Raw genomic sequence first — 17,768 nt, 5'->3', positions numbered from 1 at the left:
ATATCAGCATATCCTTTAAAAACCCATTTTACAAATTTATCTATAATTCATCCATATCTTAATTTTACTCAACCATAAGCTTTCCTTAAGCTTATATACCACCTAAAGAACAAGAACCAACTTAAAAATTCAAGGAACAAACAACTTGAAATCATTTTACCTTTAAAATGGTTTCCAGGAACAATGAGGAAGAAGATAACTAAGGTTTCCAGGCTTTTCCTTTTTTCCTTCAATCCCCGTGCTTTATATCCCTCACAAAAGGAAGATTAAAAATCCTTCCTTTGAAAAGACCATCATGCCCTTCTAATGTTCCAACTTTGATATCAAGTCCTAAGCAAATTTTCCAAAATAAATCCTTGAACCTTTCAATTTATTTCAATTAAACCATTAAATTTTAAGTTCATACAATTAGGTCACTGGCCTGATATTTGGGGTGCTACAAACTCGACTCGGTCAGAACTCGGTAAAAGCTCGATTCGGGTTAACTCGACTCGAACTCAAACTCGACTTAAGACCTTAACGAGCTGAGTCGAGCAAAGTCCAACTCGACTCGAGAAGTTACCAAGCAGCTCGTTAAATTTTTTATAATTTTTAATAGTTATTTAAAAATATATTTCATTCAAAATTTACTAATTTACTAATAGATAATAAAAACATGATAAATGACTAATATATTAATTTACAGTATTAATAGATTTTACCTATACTAAAAAATAAGATAAAAATTTCAATGAGCTTAACGAGCAACGAGCTGAGCAATGGGCTTAATGAGAAACAAAGTTAACAAGCACGAGTCGAGCAACAAGTACTTTTAACGAGCACGAGTCGAGAAAAATTTTAACGAGCAATGAGTCGAGTCAAGCAACAAAATTTATTTAACGAGCACGAGTCGAGCATTAACCAACTCGCGATCGACTCATTCGATAAGCACCACTAGTTAGTACACTTAATATCACTAGTCAATGCACACCAAACACTTGTTTTAAGCATACATCAACATTTGGCAATTCTTTACACACAAGCATACGGTAACATGCAATTCAACAATTCAAATCCTCAAATCCAACCAAATAACATCCATTGTAACACCTATTTCCCGTATACGTTCCCGTACACAAGTCACAAGTGTCACATGACTTTTAAAAACATTTTCTTATTTATAAACCTATAACTTTTTTCTGAAATTTAAAACAAAACATTTTTAATATAAGGTATAACATTCGTTGTAAACTATTACAAAGTTATAACTTAAATAAATTACAGAGCATTTTTCTTAGATTCATATACATGCTATCTGATTATCAAAAGAAGACATGATTGTCTTATAGTTACTGATTAGTCAACCTTTTATTGATGTTCTCTGCTGCACTCCTTAGTCTGCTAAGTCTTTGCTTTTACCTACGCGTGAAATCAACACATGTTAAGTATTTACTTAGTGAGGCATAATAATGTAAATGAACTGAAAATCCATACATAATCATATTATAGCTATGAAATATGAACTAAATCGTATACTTCATAAAATTCAATTAATCATCTCAATTAAACCCATGTTTCTTTCATATAGTAATCAAAGCCATTCTTAGTATGTCCAACATACTTATTGTTCTGTATTTTGTTCCCAATTATACTTTATTTTGCCCAATATATGTTAAATAAGAAATTATGGTACAAACATTGCACCGAAGTGTTGAAATGGTCATTCACCTTTTATGAGTGGCACCTTTCTGTCAATAATACATCGTTATGCATTTTCATTTATGGCACATTTCTACCAATAATGACCGTTATGCATTTTCATTTATGGCATCTTTCTGCCAATAATACATCGTTATGTATTTTCATTTATGGCACATTTCTACCAATATTGCACTGTTATGCATTTTCATTTATGACATCTTTCTGCCAATAATGCATCGTTATACATTTTCACTTATTTCGGTAACATCGATAACCATAGCACAACATTAACATTCATTTTACAACATTTCATACTCTAAAACTTATACATAATATCATTTCTATATACATTATGAAAATATACCAAAATGTTGTAAAATATACATTTAACAAAACATTCGAGATTGACTCATCATGAGTCTTCCTCCTTTCATACAAGTACAATAAATGCACTCACCTGATAAGCCTCGCTAATAAGTTGTATTGATGTTCAGCTATTCGACAACTTTATCTTTGTCCTTTATCTTGCTTGACTCAGGAACTTGATTATGATCTACACAAGCATCTATTAAAGACACATGTCATACCAATGTTAGTATATTCCCTAACATTTACACTTTAATAATACTCAAAAGTACTATTATTTTCAATTTCTATTACAATTTCAGCCTATCTTACAATTCCAGGCTTAATAGTATCGATACCCCTACCATGGTATCAATATTTCTATACTATGGTACCGATACTCCCTTTTAGTATCGATACCATTTCTGCATTCTGGAATCCATGGTATCGATATATTTCTCTTAGTATTGATACCCACATCAGTAGCGATACTAATTACATCAGTATCGATATTGTTCATCGTAATTCTTCAAATTGAAACCTGTAGTATCTATATTGTTCTTCCAGTACCGATACCCCTACCTATTTTCGATTTTTCAGCTCGATTTTTACCAAAATTTTGTTTAAATCTCTTACTTTTACCTCAAACAATACCCTTAAACTTAACATCACTTAACCCAACTAACTTTCCTCCATTTAGCTTCTTATAACATCTAAATTCTACAAAGAACATCTCAAAGTAAGAATCATACTACTTTTTCTAACATGTTTTTAATCACATCCAAGGCTTCTAATATCTTATTTACTTCTTTGACAAGTCAAATCTACTAATAAACCTCAATAAAAACTCATATTTCAACATATCATTCAAAAACTCATTTTCTTCAATCTCTAATAAATCATCAATTTCTTTGTCTTAATCCTCTATAACCCTTCCTTAAGCTTCCACATCACTTAAGGTTTCAAGAACAAACCAAAAATGAAAGGAAAAACTAGCTAGCTGAAGTCTTACCTTTAGCTATCACGATCATGGGAAAGAATAAGAGTATATGACTTAGTTTAGTTTTCAACTTTCCTCTTTTTCCCGTTCTTAAATCCCTAATAAAATGAATTTTAAATTTATTTCACTCTAAAGAACCAAAATGCCCTTTCATTATTCTATTCTTACTAATTGGTCTTAATTAAATCATTTCTTATACTTTATCATTTATTTAATTTAATCCTCTAAATTTTTAGATCCTTTCAAAATAATCACTGACCTAATATTTGAGGTATTACATCCATGACCACAACTCAATGTTCCAAAACCATTAACATCTTTATTACATCAAAATATATCAAGAGTATCTAAATCCCAAGGATCTCGCATTGCCATGTTTAGGGAAAACCAACAAATATGTTTTATTCACTTTTGCCTTGCTCGATCACCTCTAGTACAAGCTCCTTGCCTCCGACACAACAACTAGTCCTCTAAAAAGGTATTAATCCATGAGTATGAGTTGGAAGCCCAATGAATAACCAATATTCTAGGTAATGCACTGTTCAAAGCTAAAGGCAAGCACTATATGTATTCACTCCTCACTTTTTCTACTCAAAATATATAAGTTCATGTCATGGTATCATGCATCATAATTAAACACAATTTCCAGAATGCATACACGTCAATATTTTTCATATTTCTACCAGCCATCACATACACACACGCACAATTACCTTTTTGGCCAAGTCACACACAATGCACACTTTATTTCATTAAAAGATCAATGACAATTGTTCAAAATACAACTCACTCATTGGATAAACGGACTCCATACATCTCACATTTTTTTGTGGACTCACATAGGTCCAAAACTCACGACTTTTGGAGCAAAGCTCGACGAACCAACCTTACTCAGTATTCTTCTTGGAGCAAAGCTCAATGCACCAACCTTACCAGTATAATATTGATAACATTTACACTTGTACAAAACACAGATTACTCTTTCCTAAGCATATGCCTTTCATATCCAAAGGTCTCATTAAGAACAAATAGCCAATTAATTCAATGTTGAAAACATTTTGATATTTCGATATAACAAATTAAGTTAAATGAATTTTAAGATTTTACAAATTATTTTCTAAGGTATATTTGAATTAATTAATCGGATATCAAATTATTACTCCAAGTCTTTCAAGATCAATTTTAATCCTTACTAAATGTGTAAAATTGTGATTTGTACTTAAATTATTTTTGAAACAATTTTCACAAAGTATTTTGAACCAAAATCAATACTTAAATCAATTTTTCAAAGGCATGCACCGATGCATCAATCCATGCATCGATGCACCATTGAATAAATTGAACATCGAATGCATTCCATGCATCGATGCACTCTCTATGCATCATGCACTTGGCTTTTATTAAAACATCAAATGCATTTCATGCATCGATGCACAAGCAATGCACCGATGCACTCAGGCTATTTTCAAACATCGAATGCATTTTACGCATCGATGCACACTTGGTGCACCGATGCACTAAGTGTTTCAACGGTCAAAATATTTGAATTTTACACTGATGCACCGATGCACTATGGTCATGCATCGATGCACCGACGCTCCCAACCAGTTTTATTAATTTTTTTCACACAATAACGGCTCTATTGACTCCACTAATCATCACCAACGTTCAGAAGTGATTCAAGGTGTATTTAAACAAGCTTAGAAGCCATTGATCAATATAAGAAACATTAAGCAATTAGAATCAAGCGAGAATCAAAGAGAAAGCATCAAACCTCAAGTTTGAGCATTTAAAGCCTATTTTTCATTCAATATTCATTTTGCTTTCAAGAACACTTATTGTGCTTAATTGTATTTATTCTTTAGTGTTCTTTCTTTGTTCTAAATTGTGCAAACATATTTACCTTGTGAGGTTTTTTTTCTTGTAAGTTTGCAGATTTGTAATCTTCTCTTTGAGAAAAGAGTGTTCTCAAGAATTGGGGTATATTCTTGAGGGAGTTGTAAGGTTATCTCTTTGGCCTCAAAATAAAGAAAAAATTAGTGAATTTGTTGGAAAATCCTTAGTGTGGATAGCTAAGGTAGTGGATGTAGACTTTGGTTGATAAAGTCGAACCACTGTAAATCGCTGTGCAATTACTTTCAATTTTCTGCAAAAGCTTCCACCAAAATTTTATTGCCAATTCACCCCCCTCTTGGCTGATTTCATCGATCGATTAACTCAACATCCAAGTTCATCCAAAGTGGTTGTCAATGATGCATAGTTTTCACTTATACACTTTCAAACTCATTTTGAAACACTATCACTTTTGGTTGTCATTATCAACCACACATATATGGACAGCGAGAAGGTTGTCTCATCCATGTTCACTTTCACTTTATATATATTCACTTTCAAACACACTTTTGAAATCGCTATGCATCAATGCAACACAATCACCATTCACATAACATTTTCACATTTCATACCATATCTCATATTCAATAAATACATCAATACCTAATTTCTAAACAAGAGTCATTCTACACTACACTTCCATTTACCTTTGAACAAGTCCATACACAAAGAATGAAAGTCACTCACTTTTGTTGTTCACTAAGCAAAACGACTTCCACACGCTTAGGAAATGATCACCAAGACACTAAGCACAAATTTTCCTCAAAAACCAATTTATAAAACACCTTGAAAAGCAATTCAACACATCAAAAAGGCACTCACAACAGAGCATAAAATTTTGCTACCAAAATAAAGCGAAGAACATCGAACAACCGAAACACTTACCGATCTGCAACCAAAGCTTCCTAACGCCTTAACACCACTTTACTTACCTAAAGTTAATCAAGAACAACTAAAAGTAACTCCTAATCGCCACTTAACTCATCCAAATCAGTAGAAACCAAAAATCAATTCCTAGATTCTCAAAAAAAAATCAAAATCACACTTGTTTTCATGAAATCGATATCCAAATAATCAAATGAAAAAGTGATTTAACATGATTTTAATCACTCCAAAAACACTTCAATTATTTCAAGAAAACCTCAAAATCAATTCATGAAAAACAACTCTTTAATTAACTCCAAAAATCATCTTTAAATCCACAAATCCTCTTTAGAAAAGATTGATACATCAAAAGCATAAATCACATAGATCATTAATCATTGAAGCAATAAAAAAGAACCAGTGGAGAACCATTACCTTGCTGGAAAAAGAGAATAAGGAAAGGAATGATCATCAATGGCAATCACCAAAGAGGAATAAAGAAAAAGCAAAAGAAAATGAAGATAAATAATCTTTTGATTAGAAAAGAGAATTAAGAAGAAAAAGATAGAAATCATTGACAAAGGAATTGAAGAGAAAGAAAAAGGTTTCAGCCATGGGAGAACGCTTAAGAGAATTTTGGAAGCAAAAGAGGATAGAATTTACGAAAAGAGGAAATGAATGGTTAAGCACAAACCAAAATAAAAATGAGAAAAGATTAGAAAATGAATCTATATGAATTTTAGCAAAAAAGGAGGAATTAATATACATTTATTTTATGAGGGAAAACACTTAACATAAACCTTGGTAAAATAAGCTTCATAAATTTTCGATTTTACGATTTTACATTTTAGTCACTAAAATCACAATTTTAAAACCACTCTATTTAGTTACCTATTAAAATTATATTATTAATTTTTTTAAAAAATTAATAATTCCAAACCAATTAAACTTACTTTCAAAATTATTTATCACTTTAAAATTACTAAATTATTATTTTTTTTACTGAAAATCCGGAAACCGACCCGAAACTACTGGATCGATTTTGTTACGTTACATTAATGGTTCATGGGTTTGAAATATCGAAGTTAGGAGACTATTGTTTGATTGGGACTCAGTATTTGCGATGAGTTCCTGAGTACAATCAACTCAGCGGTAGGCACTGGCGAAGGTGTTGATCATTTACAGTGGTTGGCTTCCCTGAACGGTTCTTCTCTCCAAAAAGTTTTTGTTGGGTTGTTTCAAGTGTTGCGTCTTCCTCAGATCCCATTTGAAAAGTGGTTTGGGCTAACCTCGCCCCTCCTAAAGTTGAAGCTTTCGTGTGGAAGCTAATCTACCGTAGGATCCTTACCCTCGTGAAGTGAAGTTAGCTAGAAGAGGAGTTTAGAGGTTGGTCTCTACAGTCTGTGCTTTTTGTCGCTCAGAGCTAGAAATGCCTAGCCATCTACTTTACTATTGTTTACTGTCCTGGGAAGTATTTAAAAAATGGTGTTTTCTTTGAAACATTAATTTCACTTACCCATGTAATTTGAAGTCTTTCGGTTTGTCATGGAAATCTCAATTTTTTCATAGAAACTCTAAGCCTATTTGGAGAATGGCCTTTTTCGGGATTATTTGGACCTTGTGGTTGAGTAGGAACGAAGCTGTCTCTAAAAATAAGTCTTTTACTAGCGACCAGATCTTTGATTTGGCCTTTTTTAGATTGGTGTGTGGTGTAAAAATAGATGGTCGGTGTTTTTCTCTCACGTGGAAGATTTCTTTAGATGTCCTGGAGTAGTAGCATCTTTCTACTCTGGTTTTTAGGTGGTAGTCTCTTGCCATTTTGGGGTTTTTGATTTTATTAATGTCCTGGATTATTTGTGGTGTTCCCAGGTGGTTGAGCAGTGTTGAAGCAATACAAATTCTCGTTTTTATGGCCAATTATTGTCTGAAAGGTGACAAAAGGTGGGGTCATCATTGTATGGGTAGTTTGTTTGTGTTTATCCCCTTATTTCTGTTTTTCAATTTGATGATAGTGGTTGACGTTTGGTAGAGCGTTTTATTAGGTGTTGGTGCTGAGTTGTTGTTTCTGTTTGATGTGGTGGTAGTGGAATTGATTTCCTGTTTGGTCTTAGTCCATTAACTGTGTGGAGTTATTTGATGTTGAGGTGTTAGCTGGTTTTGATGCTTTCTATCTTTCATTTTCCTGGTTTGGTTGGTTGTTAGTCTAGCTCTGGCCAACTTTGACGATTGTTGTGAGAGGGTCATTAAGTTCAAATTCAAGCTTACTGTCTCCGAGTGTTTTATTTATGGGCAGTATCATGACTTCTTTTGTACGGGTTTATTGTTCCCAATACTCCATCTTGGTGCCCTGCTGGCTTCAATTTCGGGTTCAACATTTGCAAAGTCAATAGCACGGTCTTGATGTTAAGGCGCCCCAGAGGTTTGCTCCCATATATTGATATGTTTATGTGTGTTGTACATTGTTTTGGTATGTCAATTTGTACTTGAATTCAATATCACTCGCTCTATCATCACGTTCATGGTGTAGTATTTTTCCCCAACTAGGATTATGGAGGTTTTTTTTAATGAGGTTTATGGTTCATGCTTTGTTTTGTATGTATCCTTAAATACAATACAAAACTTTCAATTTCAAAAAGAATAAGTAAATGAATCTCGAACTTGTTAAGATATGAGTAAACTCATAACGATTGACTTACTAAATAGTCAAAATTCTTTAGGGTATTTGTTAGTGCTCTAGAAAAACGACTCAATGTCGTTATCTTTACACTTACGTAGGTGATTTCAATAAGTTTATCTCAACATGGACCACCTAAAATGGGGATATGAAATCATTAAGAGTTTTTCTATAACCTCATCATCGATAAGATGAATTCTTCAAGTTCTTTTACTAGGAACGAGGGGTGAAAATTTGATCGAGTCATGTAAAAAAATTAAGTTATTCGAGTTGACGAGTCCTATTTTATAACTCGAACTTAATTTGAAAATTTTATGAGTTGAGTCAAATTTATAAAATTCGAATCAAGTCAAATTATTCGAGTTTATATTTAAATTTAATCGTAAATATTTATAATATTTTGATATTATTTTATTTCAATTTAAACGATTTTCTATAACCATATACAATACATATATATTTCTTCATATTTTTATATGTGATATACATATGTCATATAATTGAGAGACTCGACTCAATCTTGAAAATTAACCAACTAATTACTAAAAATTCCGAGTTATTCGAGTTACTATTTGAGCTATTCCATTGATATTGTACAACTCGACTCAAATTTAAATTTTTTCGAGTCAAGTTGAGTTTATGAAATTACAACTCAAAATTAATTTGGTTTGAGGTTTTTCGTCTCGTGTTGAGTAGAAAAGATTGTTTTTCAAGTCGAGTCGTGTTGTGCTTCTCCTACCAGGAACCACTCGATCTTTGAGATATACATTCATTAAGAATAAGAACTCAACTTTAAGTTCATTAAGTCATTCTCAATATGATCACCTAGATAATGAGATATGAACTCTATTTCCGAATCAATGACTTCATCAAATCCTTTTCACTAGAATCATCTAAATAATTTGAGATGTGAATTCATTACTTAAGAGTAGTTATTCATCATTTATGTTAGTAAATTCATCAAGTCCTTTTCACTAGTACAAATGTGGGCTATAAATTTCTTAAGAATAAAAGTTTATCATAGTGCATATCCATTATTTGTCATATGGACAAGTAACAATGTAGATTATGAGTCTTTTTATGGCTTCGTTTGACCCATGAAACTTAGATAACTAAAATAGATATTTATTATAGTTTTCTCAATTAATGGGCTTTATATTTATCCACTCGACGAATTCAAAACCAATTTCAATTAAACCCTTTGGTTAGTGGAATAATTAGGTTCTCTAAGTCCTCTCATATTCCAAAGTAGATACTCTTATCTTTGTTTCATATGCTCACATGTTCTCTTATAAGCTTGATTATTATTCTATACATTTGATAGTTCATGAGTTTCATAATAACATATTTGATTATCATTTTATCGTTTGTTATTGTCATTGCCGTCGTCAGAACTCCTCCAATTGTTGGATTCTATTATCGGTTACTCCTTTGTCGTCAGTCAAATAGGAAATTAGGGTTAAGAGATTTGAGAATTAAGGTATTATGAAATAAGGGGTGTTTCGGGTAGAATAGAGAAGTGTAGGAAATATAGTAATGTATTAAATTGAATCAAGTGGACAAAAATCAACAGCCTTCCCAATCCCACCTTAGTGTCAACACTATCATATCCGATCTACACATCCAACTACGACTAAATGATTTTCAATCCCATAAAAGGGAATACTTTAAATCCATCAATTTTGAATGTTAGTTGATGGGACATGTTTAACTGCTTGTTTGGTAAACTGTCACGTGCAAGGTTAAACCTTTGAGATGTTCAATCAACAATAATATCCATGTGCTTCTATTCTGTTTTCTATGTATAAATACTACATGCTCTTTCCCTTTAAATCAAACCTTCAACCCCTAGCATTCATCTCTCACCAAACCAAATATCGATTTCCCAAACATCTCAACCGCACATTGTTCTCTTTCCCAGCGCCAGAATGGGCCATTTGACGCCGTTCCTCCGCCTCACCTCCATGCTCTTATCCCACGACTGTAAGCTAACTTTGATCACCGTCATTCCCACTGTTTCAGCTGCTGAATCCTCACACATTTCGTCGTTTTTGTCACAACAACCCGAAATCAACCACATTGAGTTCTATGTCCCACCAGCGAAGCATTCGGATACTATTTCCGATGGCCCTTTTTTCATCATATTCGAAGCCATCAGCCGTTCTTCACACCTTATAAGCCACTATTAGCGTCTTTAACTCCACCGCTTTCTGCCATTTTTGCGTACCTTGTTGTCGCCAATGGAGTTGGCAAAGTTGCTGTTGATCTTGGGGTTCATAATTACGCCATTTCCACCACTTCTCTCAATTTTCTTTCCCTCATGGCGTATCTTCCGATCCTGACAAAATCCGATGCTGCTCAACTCGCCAATGGTGCAGACAAGATTGAGATCCCGGGGCTGACTCCATTGCCGCTATCAAGCGTTCCACCTCCATTCTTCAGCGCCGATCATGGTTTTACAGCAACCCTTTTATCAAACGTTAAAGCTCTCCCTTATTGCAATGGAATCATAATGAATACATTTGAATCCTTTGAGCCTGAAACGCTTTCAGCTATCAAAAACAATAGAGCTTCAACCAATCTCCCTATAGGACCGCTGGAGAGTTACGAGCTCAACATCAACCAGGCTTGATATCTCCTGTTGCTAAACGACCAGCCGGTTGAATCCGTTGTTGTTTTGTTAAGCTTTGGAAGTAGAACCGCCATGTCTAGAGATCAAATAAGGGAACTAAGAGATGGATTAGAGAGAAGTGGGATTCAATTCCTTTGGGTTCTCAAGACGAAAAAGGTTGACAAAGATGGAAACGAAGAAGATTTGGAAGAGATATTAGGCAGCTCATTTCTTGAAAGTACAAAGGACAGAGGCATCGTATTGAAAGAATGGGTGAACCAGCAAGATGTTCTGGGACATTCAGCCATTGGAGGATTTGTAAGCCACCGCGGGTGGAACTCGGTGATGGAAGCTGCTAGGAATGGGGTTCCGATGCTGGCATGGCCTCAACATGGGGACCAAAGAACAAATGCTGAGGTTCTGGAAAAAGCTGGGGTTGGAATATGGGATAGAACATGGGGATGGGGAAATCAGAGACTGGTTAAAGAAGGTGAGATTCGGAGAAAGATCAGTGAGTTGATGAAGGATGGGAATTTGAAGATTATAGCTAAAATGGTAGGGGAAGAAGCTAGGAAAACTACTGGAAATGGAGGGAATTCCAAAAGGACTATCATTGAAACCATTGCACCGTTGAAGCAAAACATGAGAAACTGAGGTCGTTGCTATTTGTTCTTGTTTATTGTTCAATTCCTTCTAAATTTAAAGAAATGATATTTAAAAAAATATGAATAAAAAAGAAAAAGAAAACCTGGAAATCAGGTCCCAGAGATATTTACATCGTTGAAGCTCCCGGATTTAGTTCGATAAGACTATATCCAGCAGCCTTCTTCAAACCCCTCATTTTTGCCATGTTCCTTGTTCTGGCTGCATCATCCCATTTTTCACTTTCTGCATATAAATTTGACACTAAATTATACACACTCGGGTTTTCTGGTTCTAAATCCAAAAGCCAATTTCCTATAATCTATCCCAGTTCTCTATTTCCATGGATTTTACAAGCAGCCAATAAGGCAGCCAGTGCTGATGCACTTTGTCTTGCAGGCACCAATTTAAGCAATTTGTATGCTTCTTCAAGACGTCCTGCTCGGCTTAATAAATCTACAATGCATCCGTAATGTGGTTCACAGGGTATTATGCCGTAGTCTTCCCTCATGCATTTAAACACTTTCAGACCCTCTTCCACCATGCCAGAGTGACTGCATGCAGTAAGTATTGACGTGAAGGTCGTGTCATCAGGTTTGATCATTTCATTTTTCATTCGGTCGAATAATTGAAGAACTTCTTTGCAGTTTCCATGCATCCCAAAGGCAGAGATCATTGTGTTCCATGATGTCAGACACCTTCTAGTGGTGTGCTCAAACAGATTTCTTGCCATATTTAGTTTTCCCAACTTGGCATAAGTAGTAATCAGGGAATTTGTTACTAGTGTTTCTTGATCTCGTCGAGCTCGATACAAATGACAGTGAACTTCCTTTGCTAGACTTAGATATCCAAGTTTCGAGGATGCCTGGAGTAAACTTATCAGAGTGACAGAATCATGGTCAAGTCCTTCACTTTTCATCATCTGGAACAATATGATGGCTTCATCGGGATGCCCATGGTAGATGTAACCCATCATCATTGAAGTCCATGAACCCAAGTCCTTGTATTGTATCCTGTCAAAGACTGTCCTTGCATCATAAAGACAACCACATCTTGCATACATGCAGACGATTTGATTGACAACTTCGGTATGCATACGAAACTCATGTCTCAGAATGTAGCTATGACCACTTCTTCCTCCTCGTACATTCTTCAACTCCGACAATGCTGAAAGCACATTAAGGATAGAACCTAGGTTTGGTTTGAGACCAATACAGACCATTTCAATAAAAATGTCAATAGATTCGGTAGCAACTCTGTTTTGGAGATAACCTGACATCATTACATTGTATAAAATTACATCTCTCGTCTCCATCACTTTGAATAACTGCCTAGCTCGGACCAAATCATTGCACATGGAATACATATCAACCAAAGCAGTGGTAGCTACTAGATCGAGCTCGTAACCTATCCGAATAATGTGACCATGAATACTCTTTCCTTCTCGCAAATACTTCAAATCAGCACAACACAAAATCCCATTGGCTAAGCTAATCAAATCCGGGGAAAACTTTTCTTCTGCCATCTTATAGAAATGTCCCAAAGCTTCCAATGGCTTCCCCATAATTATATATCCAGTTATCATTGCATTCGATGAACCAATTGTTTTCATCTTCATTCTACCAAAAATGCAAGCTGCCATTGTTGGGACCTTGCATCTAATATACATATCCATGAGACTTGTCTCAAATATTTCATCTAAACAACCAATCCCTCTTCTAATAGCATATCCATGGATCGTCCTGCCATGTGTCAGTGCTTCCAACTCGGCTGCTGCCTGCAGTAAACTAACCACCGCCACCCTATTGGGATCGATCCCTTCCTTCTGCATGGAACGAGCAAATTCAAACGCCTTATAAGCCAGCTGACCGCCAACTTGTGCATAGCCGGTTATCACTGAAGTGTAAACAACGTCTCTTTCAGTTATTTGGAAGCACCAACCATATCTCCATACTTCGAATACAATCCTATAAGTGAAGATCCCACAAATTGATTTCTACTTAATCCAAACTTGAAAACATCAAGATGAACTCCTTTTCCAAATCCCAAACTACCCAATTCAACACAACTCTTCAGAGTAAAAGTAGTAGACGAACCATTTATACCAATTCTTTTTTGCTTCAATTTCAAATACAGCCTAAGAACTTCACCGTATTTACTACTTCTAAAACATCCAACGAGGATTGAATTCCAAAGGAAAATATTGTTTTTGATAATTCCATCAAAAACCCATCTTGAATCAACCGAGAACCCAAACTTTTGATAGCAAGTTAAAAGCTTTGAAGTTATAAAAGTATTTTGACAAAGCACATTGGTGAAAATACAAGCATGAAACTTTCTCGAAGAACCAAAATCTTTACAAATCTCCAACAAATAAGCAAATTTATCGATATTATTGCATGTTGAATGATAAGGAATAAAATTTGAGAATTGATAGATGGAATTAGGCTGTTCTTTTGAAGAAGTGAAGGAGTTTTAAGCAAGAAAAGAACCATGATTTTATGCAGAATAACTGAAACACGATTGCTTCTTATAAAAGTAACTAGTCACTCGTACGCATGCGTGTGCAAGCATAGAGTTCAAATAATATTAAAGTATGAGTTATTAAAATTTTTTAAATAATAAAATAATCACCAAGTAAATGGTTTTTTTTACGAAATATCATCTGACATATAATAATTACCCGTCAAATATCATTTCTTTAAATTTTACCGATCTAACACCTTTTTTAATAAGCATTTACGGGGTTTCGTCCGAACTGTCACCACGCTATGAATGGCATAGATGACCATCTACGCCTTATCCGAGCTGGCGCTACGTAAGGACAGGCGCGAATCGCCATCCGCACCTTTCTGGAGGTTTTGACACACACAAGGCGCGGATCACCATCTGTGCCTTCCATTAATACCTCAACCGTTTTCACCTCCCACATTAATACTTCATTCGGCTAAACACCTCTCATCTCCCTATAAATACTCCTCCCTTCTTCATTCAAACACACACCAAACACAAATTCTATTAAGAAGCTCAAACCTCAAACCTCTAAGAAGGTAAAATATTTTATTGTATTATAATAAATTAATAATTTATTATTTATTTATTTTATTATATTAACTTTTTATTAATTTTTGCAGTTATAAAATGGAATGCGGTTTTCTACGTTTAGATGGACATCATATCTCGAGGTATTTTTCTGATACGGTAAGAATTTTAAATTCTATTTTAATTTTAATTATTGTTAATATTTTATTTATTTAATTTGTTTAGTATTAGTTTATATTTTAATTTATATAATATTTATTAAATTAGGAGAGAGATCGTATATTAGATCCCTTCATTCGTAATCTTAAGTTAGAGATACCAACCCGTGTATGGTCGTATTTAGTCGAGGCTAGATTCGGTTACGTAGCAAAATATGAAGGGCACTGTAACCTAGAATCCAACCTTATTTCTGCATTAGTTGAGCGGTGGAGACTAGAGACACACACATTCCATTTTCCGTGTGGAGAGTGCACAATTACGATGGAGGATGTTTTCATGCATTTGGGGCTTCCGGTAGATGGAGATGTGATTTTGGGGTAGCGCATGGTAACTGGTATTCATTGTGCGATGAGTATCTTGGAGGTGTCCCGTCTAATTTTAACGGTGGTTGAATTCCGTTAAATTGTTGGATGCAAAATTTCAAGAATTTGAGTGGTGACGCCTCCGATGAGCAGGTTAAAATGTATACAAGGGCTTGCATATTACAACTCATAGGAGGGCTCCTGATGTCGGACAAATCACGCAACCAAGTTCATTGTATATGGTTGTGTCACCTCGCCAATTTTCATCATGTTGGCACACTGAGTTGGGCTCCGCATTTTTGGCATTTTTGTATAAGGAAATATGTCGAGCTACTGATTATAAAAAAAATGCTATCGGCAGATGTCTCTTTCTACTCCAGTCTTGGGCGTGGTATCGCATGCTCTTTTTATGTCCGGAAAAACTCGTTGGTCTTCTCGCTATCATTGATCAGAAGGCTGGCACAGAGGTATGTATTTAAATAACAAAATGTACTTTTAATTATCTTTATATAATTAGATTATTATTTTGATAAGAATTATATATATTTTTTAGTTTGAATGGGCTCCTTATTGTTCTAAAGAGATGAGGATTTGCATCCCACATCACTTAAGAGGCCCCGTTAGATGTCCAGATGGCGATGGTCCCTCTGATATGTTATGTTGTTATCGAGTGGCATCTCACTGATCGCGTGCTCTGCCAATTTGGTTTTGTACAATCTATTCCGGAAACACCTAAGAATCTCGACGATTTGCATATTATCGATAGACGAGGCAAAAAAAAGTTGACTGGCTGCTGAAGCACTATGAATGGGTAATGATATGAAATGATCGACGTGGGTGCATTCCCATACAGAACCCATTTATGTGGACCATTACTCGGTTGCATATGGTTATTATGAGTAGTTCAACAGGAAAGAGAAATCGTTCCTAATTTCCGAGAAAGCATGAGGCGGGAGCATTCATCGACATCGACAAAGACGTCCACCGTCACAACATCAGTCCCCCGACTCATGGACGGAGAGTAGGCGCTTCTGGCTCGTCCTCAGTTGCAACATCAGAACCCTCACAACAATCACTGTCTACACCGTTGTACATTCCATAACCGTTTAAGATGGAACCACATCCATATCAGATGGCACTACAACCATTTCATATGCCACTGCAGCCAGGTCAGACGCCACTGCTTCTAAATACCGCCACCGTTGTAGAGTTATATGACCCATCCTGGCGGATATTATAGTTCCATGTTTGTATATCCAACTTGGGGTTCATATGCCAGTTATTTGGTGGGTAAAGCTTCACCACATGCACAGGCACCTCCTGTACAATTTTTGCACACATCGATGTCGGTCTTTTCAGAGTTTTCATAATTTTCTATGAGTGGTGGGATAGTCACACCTCCAGGGTTCTTATTCAATGGAGGTGCTACATCGTCATTCGTCCCTCATCAACAAAATATATATGCTCCTGATGATGATGAGGAGGAGGAGGAGGAGGAGGATGAGGATGATGATGAAGATGATGATGAGAGTGAGGAGTCAGAACAAGTTATACGAAGAAATCCTCCTCGAGACAGACAACCACATCGATAGAATCATACACTTCATTATTTTTGTATTTAATTTTTTATTCACAAACAATTGTATTTTTTATTTACTTTTTATTACTTAATTTATTTTGTTTGTTAATTTTTTATTACTTAATTGTTTGAATATTTTTATTATTTAGTGTTTTTTAAATTTTTTTTGTTGTATCGTTTTCTTGTTTAATTAATTGGTGATGCTCAAATGAAATTTAATTGGTGATGCTCAAATGAAATTAACTGAAAGTAAATGAAAATTAAATTACAGAAACTTAGATTTCATAAAAAACAACTACATCAAGCACAACATCAACAGTTACTTGATGACAAAAGAGATGAATATTTTTTCCTAGTGTGTCCTAGGTTTCTACAATGCCCACATCTTTTTTTTTCTCTGGACGTTTCCCGAATATCCATATCACAATGAATTTGAGTAGATTTTGACGACCCAGATCCCTCAATAAGGACGGATCTGGTACAATCGGAAGCCAATTCTGAACCTCATTAGGGTCTTTCTCATTACCTATGGAGGAACTCAAATTCATATACCTTAAACACTTATGAATGTAGGTATACAGGATCCCTAAAACAGTTATAGTCTTGAAAGGTATGCGAGCAAGTTGTTATGACATGAGAGCATGGATACTTCAGAGCTTGAAAAAACCCACAGTTGTAACATCTGTCTCGTAGATTAACTCTGAATGAATTAGCTTGACTCCCTTGAAGAGGTCACGGGATCTCAATGACACGAAATAATTCATGGGTTCTAGAGAAGCTTGTTACAGACATTCTATTTGATGCAACAATTTTTTTGTAGATCTGTAATTAATCTAGGGTGATAGACATTACCGTTTTGTATCCAAGTTTGAGCTTATCCCTCGATCTTGGCAAAAAGCGCTCTCAAACAAAAATAT

General features: G+C 35.0%; 2 pseudogenes; one reads left to right on the top strand and one right to left on the bottom strand.

Moving 5' to 3' along the window:
- Nucleotides 1-10,159: 10,159 nt before the first annotated feature.
- Nucleotides 10,160-11,721, top strand: LOC120187833 (annotated as a pseudogene).
- Nucleotides 11,722-12,031: 310 nt separating this feature from the next.
- Nucleotides 12,032-14,204, bottom strand: LOC120187832 (annotated as a pseudogene).
- Between the last annotated feature and the right edge of the window lie 3,564 nt (nucleotides 14,205-17,768).

The sequence above is a fragment of the Hibiscus syriacus genome, unplaced genomic scaffold (genome assembly GCF_006381635.1).
Source record: "Hibiscus syriacus cultivar Baekdansim isolate YM2019G1 unplaced genomic scaffold, ASM638163v2 tig00113726_pilon, whole genome shotgun sequence".
NCBI lineage: Eukaryota > Viridiplantae > Streptophyta > Magnoliopsida > Malvales > Malvaceae > Hibiscus > Hibiscus syriacus.
This window is presented reverse-complemented; position numbering and strand designations above follow the sequence as displayed.